Consider the following 11,660-nt stretch of genomic DNA (forward strand, 5'->3'; position numbering starts at 1 on the left):
GTAAAGTTACTTTTAGAAATTACTGCTTTAAGTGAACAAGAGTGAATGGCAATAAAGGAGCAGGGTTGGCTGTGACAAGCCTATGGAGTCACCCTGTTTTTAGCCACCCTCACCCAGTGACATACAGTTTTTACCCTATTGCTGGAGAGGAAGGTCTGAAATAGGCCAGGTACAGCAAGAATAACTGAAATCAGCTTCTATCCATTCGGTTAATCCAAAAAATAGCGGACTATATACTTTTCAGGCTGTTCTTCAGCTCAGGACTCTGCTGCACTGGGTCCTGATCCCATCGAGCTGAACTTGCACGATTAGTGGAATAATCGGTTCCCGTTGGCAGATTTCAGCAAAATCATTGTGAATTGGGGCAGCCAATTCCAACTCCTATTAAAGTCAATGAAAGTAAGGTTGGGCTCATACGACCGTAAGCATAAAATGCTGCATGTATCACGCGGCGTTTCACCACTGTGGAGCGTGTGGCAGCAATTTGGCCTGCGCATGACAGAATATCTCACACACACTGTCATGCGCAGTCTTCCTGATTTCTTCTTTTGTTTACATTTCCCGCTCTGTCAAAGGTGCATATAAATGATGCACAAACGCATCAAAGCCTCCCAAATTGCATGGAAATATAGCTACACATCTGGTCAAAATAGTGGTGTAGGGGTCAATCACAGCACAGGGGTGTCATTGAAAACCCACATAGGGTCTCTGAGATCAAATATTGTCTCAATATACACAACAGGTGTGCTGCTTGTTTTAAGGCTGGGTTCACACAGGGCAGATTTGCCGCGGATTGCTGTTGCATATCCGCACTGCGGCAGAACCGCTGTGTTTGCAGTGCAATGCAGCACAAATGAGATTTGCCAAAAAGCTGTTCTCACAGGACGGATTTTTTCCGCACAGCCGCAGTGCGTAAATGCAACTGCGTCGCGGTTTTAAAAGATGCAGCATGTTCATTCCTTGGTCTTTTCCGCAGCGCTTTTTTGTCCATAGACCTCTATGGATGCAGCCAAAACCGCCCCAAATACGCGACAAAAAGTAAAAAGTCCGCGGCAACATCCGCAAGCCAAAATGAACCTTTGAAGCGGTTTTGCCGCAGAAGCAGTTCTTCTGCGTCAAAACCACAACGAAAAAAACACGGCAAAACCGCGACAAATCAGCCCTGTGTGAACCCAGCCTAAAAGAAATATCATAAATATTACAAGGAGAAATTCTGCCAGGTAAACACAACACTCAAGCACATGCCCGCTCCTAGGAACAGCTGCAGAGCTACCAAAATCAAGGAAGACAGCAGGTTTGCTGCTTGTTTTAAAAGCAATGTCAAAGCTTGCAAAGGACAAATTCTACCAGGTGGGTAGAACAGCCAAGCAAGGACCTTCTCCAAGGAACGGTTGTAGAGCTACAGCTGTTTCTAGTGCTTTGAAAAGTTTTTTTGGGGGAGCTAAAAGAGAAGAAAACATGGCTGAAGCAGGAGAAAGAGAGCAGAAGCAGCAGCACCAGTATCTCGAGGGTACAGTGTGGTCTTTGATGTAAATCTATGCTCAGACATATTTGAGTAAATTACTAGCATGCTAATTAATCAGTTGACTCTGCCATGAGGGTGCAGAAGTCAGGTGTGTAAAATCCATGGTTCATTATTATGAACATCAGGGGAGCCACATTGTCTGTGGACAGGTGGATGTGTCTGCCAGTTATCACACTCCCAGCTGTGCTGAACATCCTTTCTGATAGCACACTGGCAGTAGGGCATGCCAGCACCTCTAAAACATGTTGTGAAAACTCTGGCCACTCATCTAACAGACACCCAGAAGTGAAAGGGGCCAACACCATATCTTAGTACATCCATGTGGGAGCCTATCTTGGACCATCATCGATAAGTGCTGTCTGTGACTGTGAGTCCTACCCTGTGCTGTTGCTCCAGACTTGGACGGCCTGCAAAACTATGCCACACCTCTGTTAGACTTTCCTGTGACATCGGCTATGGTGGTTCTACAGCAGCACCTTCCTGCCCGTCTGCCATGGGCCATAGAACTGCAAGCCATTATGGATGCCATGGGGAAATGCTCTGCTCGAGGTGCTTAACAGTCTGTCCTGATACTGCTGCATTTTGAGGTCCCTGTCCACTGCCAGAATGAGATTTGTCATTTTGGCTTTGTAGCAGGGATCAAGGAGGATGGCCAACACTGCAGCATTAAAGTACTCATATGCTTCTAAGTGCCTAAAGGTCCTTTTGCACACAAAGATAATCGCTCAAACTGCCGAAAGTTTGAAAGATTTATACCCCATTTACACTGACAGATGATTGCTCAAAAGTCGCTCAAACGACGATACTTTATAGTAGCTAATTAGCTACTATAGAGATATGCAGGTGCAGCGGCACACTGCCACTATCTCTCTGTAGTGTTTTCTGCGTTTACAGCTTGTGCCCCGCTGTGAATTCACAGAAGGACACACGCACAGAGAATCTTATCAGTGCAGCCAGCTGATAACTGCCTGCGCCACTGATAACAGCTCATCGCTCAATTCTAGCAAGCTATAATTCAGCGATCGACTCGTGCACGAAAACTGCACGATGTCAGTGCATTTGGACAGAACGAGAATCGCTCAAAGGAATTTTGAGCGATTCTCCTGTCCAAATCAGCCTTTAGTCATGCGTTTGCATAAAATTACATACTTGGTTTCTCTTACTGAGAACAATCACACATAAAATTACAAGCACAGATAATCACTCCATTAGCTAATTAACCCCTTCCAGTCCAATTTGTATCCTGGTTTTCCTAGGGGGCTTACTCTTTTTCTGCTGTTATACAACGGCACTATATGCTGGTTAAAGCTAGTACTGCATGAGGTGACACGTTGGATAGGCTCCAACAGCAGAGATGCTGGCAATATACAGTAAGAGAACCCTGATGAATGTCTTCCAACATTGGAGCTGTACAGCCTGAAATCATAATGTCTTCACGGGTCAGACAGTGGATTGGAAAGGGTTAATCATCTGTGTTTTCCTCTTGGACCTGTGTTTAGGCGATTGTTATTGCATAAACAATTCACCTAGCTAAGCAAACATCTGGCCTGCACATTCTATTGTTCTGCCTTAGGCGAGGCTCCTCATGGTTGAGTAAACACTGCACTAATTGAATATACAAAGAAAGTAAAACCATCACTGGCTGCTGGAAACACTCAATGAACTGCATTTAGACTGAAATAATTTTCAGTGATCAAACAATGGATTGTATGCCAGCGAAAAACCTTGGCTAACGATTATTGAATGACTGCCAGTGTTTACATGTAACGATTATTACTCATTTTTGTCTGTTTCAGCGAACTTTGAGTGATAATCGTTGCATGTAAAAGGGCCTTAAGGGAGCTTTGAGGCATATGCACCCTACTTCGTCTTTGCATGGCGCTGCCCCGCGACATTTGACTGTTCCTCCTTCAATTGTGAGCTGCAATCCTGACTCTTCCTGTCTGTCAATGCTGGGTCAAACTCCACTTCATCTTCCACCTCTCTTTTTTTTTCCTTTTTTTTTGCAGTGTTTGTATTTTTTTGGATTATTATAATAACAAATTAAAAGTGGAGGATTCTGTTTAATTATCCAAATGGCATAAAATATTTAAATTGTAATACCGTAGAACGTATATCTATGCTGAATGTAGTCAGGTAGCAAAAATTCCCTCTTTTCTTTCCCCTCTTCCCTCCCCCTTTTCCTTACAAACGAGAGAGTGGTTTGTCATTAGGAAGCTTATGCATGGCTATTAACCCTTTCCAATGCAATTTGTATTCTGGTTTGCCTAGGGGGCTTACTCTTTTTCTGCCGTTATACAACGGCGCTATATGCTGGCTAAAGCCAGTACTGCATGAGGTGACACGTTGGATAGGCTCCGACAGCAGAGAGGCTGGCAATATACAGTAAGAGAACCCCGATGGACGTCTTCCAACTTCGGAGTTGTACAGCCTTAAATCTTAATGTCTTCACAGGTCAGACAGTGGATTGCAAAGGGTTAAACAAAAGCTTCTGTCTGTTTTTGTAGCATAGCCATTTACTCCAAGTCTCCAGATATCTATCCAGATTCTCATCTCGGAGGAATCTAGTTTTTTCATAGCTGTTCATGGTATTTAGCTCATTGTACCACTCTTGAATGACAGGGGGATCTGTATCTTTCCAATGTCTGGGAATTAATACTTTGATGGCATTTATGAGGAATGGAAGCAAGTTTGTCTTTCCCATGTTGCCATTAGCTAGATTCAAATTTAATAGTAACAGTTTAGGGGTGATAGTAATTTTGGTTCCTAAAATAGAATTAATCCAAGTTTGCAAGTCATACCAAAACGGTTGAAGTAATGGGCAGGAGAACCATATATGTATATATGTGCCTTTTGTTTTGAGACATCGCCAGCAGAGTAAAGAATAGTTTAGATCTATTTTGTTGAGAAGTTCATCGGTTTTCTACCATCTTGATGTTGTCTTTGGCTTCTCTATGGGGCATAAAACCTACTTGTTCTGCATTAATTAGGTTAGGTAATAGAGTCTTGATTCTATTAGCGAGGATTTTCGCATAGAGTTTAATATCATTATTGATTAATGAAATAGGTCTGTAGCTACTGCAGAGCGATGAAACTTTTTCCTCTTTAGGAAAAAAATATAAAAATGGACAGTTAGTGATTCATTTAAGAAGTGATTTGTATTGCTAATCTGATTGAAGTAGTGCTGTAATTGTGGGGATAGGACTTTGTATGTTTTAGAATATACAGAGCTAAATCCATCCTGGCCTTGGCTTTTTTTTCCCTTTAGGAAGGAATTAATGGCATCTTCAATTTCAGCCAAGCTGATTGGTCTCACTGCCTTAATCAAAAAACAAAACTTTAAAATGTTTATCACTAGAGATGAGCGAACCTACTCGGCCATGCCCCCTTTTCGCCCGAGCACTGCGATTTTTGAGTACTTCTGTACTCGGGCGAAAAGATTTGGGGGGCGCCGTGGGTGAGTGGGGGGTTGCAGCGGGGAGTGGGGGGGAGAGGGAGAGAGAGAGGGCTCCCCCTGTTCCCCGCTCTTCCCCCCGCGCCGCCCCCCGGTGCCCCCCTAATCTTTTCACCCGAATACTGAAGTACTCGAAAATTGCGGTGCTCGATCGAGTTAATACTCGAAACGAGTATACTCGCTCATCTCTATTTATCACCAAAATCAAAGATAAAAACGAATGCTTACATTACAAAACAGAGGATATAGCAAAGATATGCAGCTCCTATTACTCAGATCTATACAATTTAGATAAGAAAGGCAACACCAAATCCAAAAAATCTGTCACAATCCAAAAAATCTTAGATTCCATTTCTTTCCCACAGATCTCAGAACCCCAAAAATTATCTCTAGCCAATCCAACTTGTCTTCTTTTTCATTGTCCTTGAGTGGACTTTATATCACAGTGTGCACCAGGAACCGGCACCTTTGTTTCCACATCCCCCTGAGTACACATTGCCTGTGAAGGGATGACCACACACATTGACCCACCCTCATCTCCTTCTTTGGAGGTTGGGCATCGGTGCATACAATGTCTTAACTTCCTCTAGTTTTTTGGACTGACCCATTGACATCCATGACACTAAATGTTCAAACAACTCATCAGTCTGGTCCTTATGAACTGGTTTGGAGGGTGCAGGAGAATTTGGCATGGGGTGAAGTAGAGGGAGACGTTTATGATTGACTAGTACAAACTGACCGCTGTGTGCCTGCAGCTATGTAGTATTCAGGCACTAGGAAGGAGTCTTGGGTGGTAGCCAGCAAGAGCAGGCAACATGGTCAGGCAAGCCGGGGGTCTGTACATGGTGAAGTCAAAAGCAGCACAGAGGATTGAGCAGAAATGTGGTCAGGAAGCAAGTCAGTGGTTGGTACATGGTGAGACAATCTTCTTTTAAGGAAGCAGGTATAGAAGGAGCAGGTTTACAGGCTGGGGGCTCGGAGCACAATAAATGTGCATGGAATAGGGGAACAGTGCCAGACTCAGGGGAGCTGTCTAGCAGGCTGAATAGCTCAATCAGCTGGGGCATCGACTGGAGCACGAGTCCATCCTAGGAGTCCTGTGTGAGGTTGGGGGCATGGACACCAGATGCCAGCTTCCAGGAGCTTTCCTCCGGCCCATATCCTTTCCAGGTTGTTGGAGTTGTTCCAAGACCAACGGGACTTGCCTGTGATGTTCCTCCAAGTTATCAGAGAAGATACTGATGTCATCGAGATATGGCACCACAACTTGGACCAACAGGTCTCGAAACACATCGTTAATAAAGTGCTGAAAGGTGGCGGGAGCATTGCAAAGGGTATTGCCAGGTATTCGAAATGGCAATACCTTGTTCTAAATGCCATCTTCCATTCATCTCCTGGGCAAATCCATATCAGGTTATAAGCCCCTCTTAGATCTAGTTTAGTGAAGATATTAGCAAAACAGAGTCTCTCCAGTATCAAAGGAAAAGGGTAGCGATTTTTAATTGTAATCTTATTTAACTCCCTGTAGTCAATACATGGCCACAGGGTTGAGTCTTTTTTTCCTACAAAGAATATGGGTGCACAAGCCAGGGAGAAAGAAGGCCGAATTAAACCTTTCTGCAAGTTTTTGTCCAGGTTTTCTTTGAGTACCTTCAATTCTGGCTTCGAAAATTCGTCTGAACAGAATAGTGGCTCCAGGGAGCAATTCTGCTGGATAATCATATGGCCGATAAGGTGCTAGTTGGTCAGCTTTGTTTTGGCTGCAGACATCCCTGAACAATTGGTACTGAGATGGTAACTTCTTGCAGGTCTGATGACAAACCTCGGGGTCTTGCACTGGTTTGAGGGTGGATGGCGCCATCTGACAGTTCTCCATACAGTACTCTGAGGGGAAGGCAATGGTCCTTGACTTCCAGTTGATAGAAGGGTTATAAGTACAAAACCAGGGGATCCCGAGGATCACCGGAAATGTAGGAGAGGAAATGAGCTGATAATCAGGTTCCAGGTGGATTTTAAGCATACCGAACGACCACCCCGCCATGAGATCGTGAGTGCCGTTTGATTGCAATGGCAGCGAAAGGCCTGCTGAAAGCCTTCAGGGCTGCCATTGCAGATTGCTTATCAAGCCATGCATGTGGTGTGGCTTGATAGACTGCCTGTCAGATCGTGGTATAATCTAATTAATAATGTATTATCATAGTATTACATCATACAGCAGTAGAGATCAAACCATCACAAATTCTTGACTAATCTAATGTAAAAATCCATTTAAAAAGTTTTATTAATTATTAAAAAAATGAAAACTAACAAAAGTTTAACCCCTTTTGCAATATTTGCAATAAAAAAAAAATCAAAATATGAAAACCCCAAAACAATTTGCTATCGTTGCATCCATAAAAGTCCAATCTAGAAGTAATGGATTATTTGCCCAACACGGTGAACTTCATCAGAAAAATAAACAACAAAATTGCACTTTTTGGTCACCCCTCTCCAAGAAAAGATGTAATAAAAACCAATCAAAAAGACATGTGTTCTACAAAATGGTTCTAATAAAAACTACAGAATATCCCTGAAAAAAACAAGCCCTCACACAACTATGTTGACGGAAAGTAAAAGATGATGTTAGATGGCAGCAGAAATACTTACAACATTTTTTTTCAAAATGTATTTTAAATTTTAAAAATAGCATAGGAAAAAAAACTATATAAATTTGGAATTCTAGTAATCGTGCTGACCCACAGAATAAATTTATCATGTCATTTTTTTCTGTAGTGTTTACACTGTAGAAACAAGATCCCCCCAAGATGGCGGAATTGCATTTTTTTTTCCCATTTCACCACTCTTAGAATTTTTTAAAAGGTTTTTCAGTAGATTATATGATACATTAAAAGGTACCACTAAAAAATACAACTCGTTCCGCAAAAAACAAGCCCTCAAAAAACCTACATTGATGGATAAATAGTAGCATTATGATATTTTTAAAAGTGGGGAAGAAAACTTAAAAAAAAAAAAAAAAAAAGAGTCACAACCTTAGGGTGCCCACCCACTGGCGATTTGCGTTTCTCTGCGTTTTGCGTTTTTTCTCAAGAGCAATTAGAATTGAATGTACTCCTGTCCACTGGCGTTTTGCGTTGCGTTGCGTTGCGTTTTTTAACATAGGAACTGTCAGTTGCATATGTGTCCTTATTTTTCTCCTAATGCACCCATGAAAGTCAATGGAAATTAATGGAAAAGCCGCGAAAACGCGGCAAAAAACGCCGCGAAAAACGCGGGAAAAACGCCGCGAAAACGCGGCGTTTTTCACGCACGAATATCGCAAACGCCAGTGGGTGGGCGCCCTAAAGGGGTAAAGGCAAAGTGAATATAAAGAAATAGAGATGAGCGAGCGTACTCGTCCGAGCTTGATGCTCGTTCGAGTATCAGGGTACTCAAGATGCTCGTTACTCCTTTATTACAAAATGGGCAGTGTGAGCAGGTCCTGTCGTGGATAGCAGAAAATGCATCCAGCAATGTATCGACTACGCAGTCTTCTACGCTGTCCACTGCTGCAACTCTGAATCCGCTGGCTGCTGCTCCTCCTTCCTCCCAGCCTCCTCACTCCATGAAAATGACACATTCTGATGAGCAGGCAGACTTCGCTGTCCTCGACCCCATCCGGCAATGTCTCTCAGCGCAACGTCCAGCTGTCGCTAGCGCAAGCGCAAATACACCGCCACGCACCAGCACGCTCAAGCATTAAACGTGCACATTGCCAAATTGATCAGCCTCGAGATGCTGCCGTACAAGGAAACGGAGGCTTTCAAAAACATGATGGCGGTGGCGGTCCCACGCTACTCGGTCCCCAGTCACCACTATTTTTCCCGGTGTGCCGTCCTAGCCCTACACCAGCACGTCTCCCGCAACATCAATCGTGCCCTCACCAACGTGGTTACTGGGAAGGTCCACTTAACCATGGACACATGGACAAGTACTGGCGGGCAGGGCCACTATATCTCCCTGACAGCACATTGGGTGAATTTGGTGGAGGCTGAGACCGAGTCAGAGCCTGGGACCGCACACGTCCTACTCACACCCAGAATTGCGGGTCCTTCCTCGGTTCTGGTATCTGCGGTGGTCTATGCCACCTCCTCTAAACCCTCCCCCTTCTCCTCCTCAAACAATGAAAACATTCTTGGCACATGCTTTCGCTTTGGTCCGTCTTGCGCTGGTCCAAGAATTTCACCTCTATCGGCACAATACAAATGCCCCCGGCCGTCCCTCTTAATCATGGCCACAGTTCCGAAAACCAACAAAATACAAACGGGGTCCTATTCCATTATACCTAGCTGAAGCATTCAGCCGACCGGTAGAGCAATAGTGGCTTCCATCTTGTTGGTACTGATCATAATTACATATTTTAGTGTACAGCTGAGGTAGGAATAGAGCCGACTATAGAACACAGCATCCCTGCAGGGCTGGGGACAGAGTAGCAGCAGGCACATATCCTTGTTGGAAGCAGGCAAGCTGAGATCCACATACTCCCGGACTGATTTTGGACTGATTGATGAGGCCTTTACTTGTGATCATCTTTGGTAATTCCTGACAAAGAAGAGTGGTATAGCCAGAAACTTGCATTGCTAGCACTTTAAAATGGTCAACAGAAAACATATGAATGAAGCCTTTCTGTATTTCTGATTGAGATGAGGAGGAGTTCAGACTTTTAATACCTAGAATATCCTTTTCATTGCTATCAAATGCCCCTCTTGCCTCAGAAAATACTAGCTTTTTCACATAGCTATTGTCGCTTCCACTTTTGTTCTCTGGCTTTACTTTTGTCCATTGGCTCTTATTCGTATCTGAAGGTTTGATTTTGCCCATGGAGGCAACATTCAAGGTGGAGGCGCGAAACCGAGCCTGACCCTGGGCCCGCTAACGTGCTTCCCACACAGACTATAGCGGGTCCTGGGCATGGTGTCTTGGCCTTGCAATGCCACCTCCTCCTCCCGCTTGGGGTCAGGGGATCAGCAATGCGCATCATGTATTTTCTCTCGTGTTACCACAGTTATCAGAGAAACTTGTTTGGGCCAAAGGAGAGGAGCGTAACTGCATTAACGTTACAGGGGCTGCCTATACTTCAGCTGCAGAAATGTTACAGGGGTCTGCCAATACTGCTGCTACATAAATGTTTCTGGGGTCTGCGTATACTTCTGCAACTAAAATGTTACTGGGGTCTGTCTATACTGTTACTACTGAAATGTACCTAATACTGGGTTCTGCCTATACTGCTGCTACGGAAATGCTACTGGGGTCTGTCTATACTGTTACTACTGAAATGTTACTAATACTGGGCTCTGCCTATACTGCTGCTACTGAAATGTTACTGGGCTCTGCCTATACTGCTGCAACTGAAATGTTACTGGGGTCTGTCTATACTGTTACTACTGAAATGTTACTAATACTGTGCTCTGCCTATACTGCTGCTACTGACATGTTACTGGGGTCTGTCTATACTGTTACTACTAAAATGTTACTGGGCTCTGCCTATACTGCTGCAACTGAAATGTTACTGGGGTCTGTCTATACTGTTACCACTGAAATGTTACTAATACTGGGCTCTGCCTATACTGCTGCTACTGCAATGTTACTAATACTGGGCTCTGCCTGTACTGCTGCTAAGGAAATGTTACTGGAGTCTGTCTATACTGTAACTACAGAAATGTTACTGGGGTCTACCTAGACTTCTGCAACATAACTGTATAACTGTTAGTGGGGTCAGTTTATACCTTTGCTACAGGAATATTACAGGGGTCTGTGCATAGTATGGGTGCACTAAGTTTTCCCATCGCTGTGTTCTACGTATCTGGCCCCCCAAAAAACCCCAGCCTGACTAGGGCATGCAGTGTATGTATATGTATCATATCATCATCATATCATCATAGTATGTAAGGCCGAATGAAGACAATGTCCATCTAGTCCAGCCTGTCTATCCTACTGTGTTGATCCAGAGGAAGGCAAAAAACCCCAAGGCCAGAAGCCAATTAGCCCTTTTGGGGGAAAAATTCCTTCCCGACTCCCTAATGGCAATCAGACTGTTCCCTGGATCAACCCCTAATAGTTCCTACCTGCCTGTAAACCAGGATTGACACTTAACCTAATATTTATATCCTGTAATATCCTTCTTCTCCAGAAAGACATCAAGTCCCCTTTTAAACTCCTCTATGGATTTTGCCATCACCACTTCCTCCGGTAGAGAGTTCCACAGTCTAACTGCTCTTACAGTAAAGAATCCCCTTCTATGTTGGTGATGAAACCTACTTTCCTCTAATCGTAGCGGATGTTCTCTTGCTACCGTCGTGGTCCTGGGTGTAAACAGATCGCGGGAGAGATCCATGTGTTGTCCCCTCATGTATTTATACATGGTTATTTGGTCGCCTCTTAACCTTCTTTTTTCTAGAGTAAATAGTCCCAATTTGGATAGCCTCTCTGGGTATTCCAGTCCCGTCATTCCATGTATTAGTTTAGTTGCCCTTCTTTGAACCCCCTCAAGCACTGTGACATCTTTCCTGAGCACCGGTGTCCAGAATTGTACGCAGTATTCCATGTGAGGCCTGACAAGTGCCTTATATAATGGAAGGATAATGTTCTCGTACTTCGCCCCTATACCTCTTTTAATGCACCCCAAGACTTTATTTGCCTTTGCAG

Source organism: Eleutherodactylus coqui, chromosome 6, assembly GCF_035609145.1.
Source record: "Eleutherodactylus coqui strain aEleCoq1 chromosome 6, aEleCoq1.hap1, whole genome shotgun sequence".
NCBI classification, from domain to species: domain Eukaryota; kingdom Metazoa; phylum Chordata; class Amphibia; order Anura; family Eleutherodactylidae; genus Eleutherodactylus; species Eleutherodactylus coqui.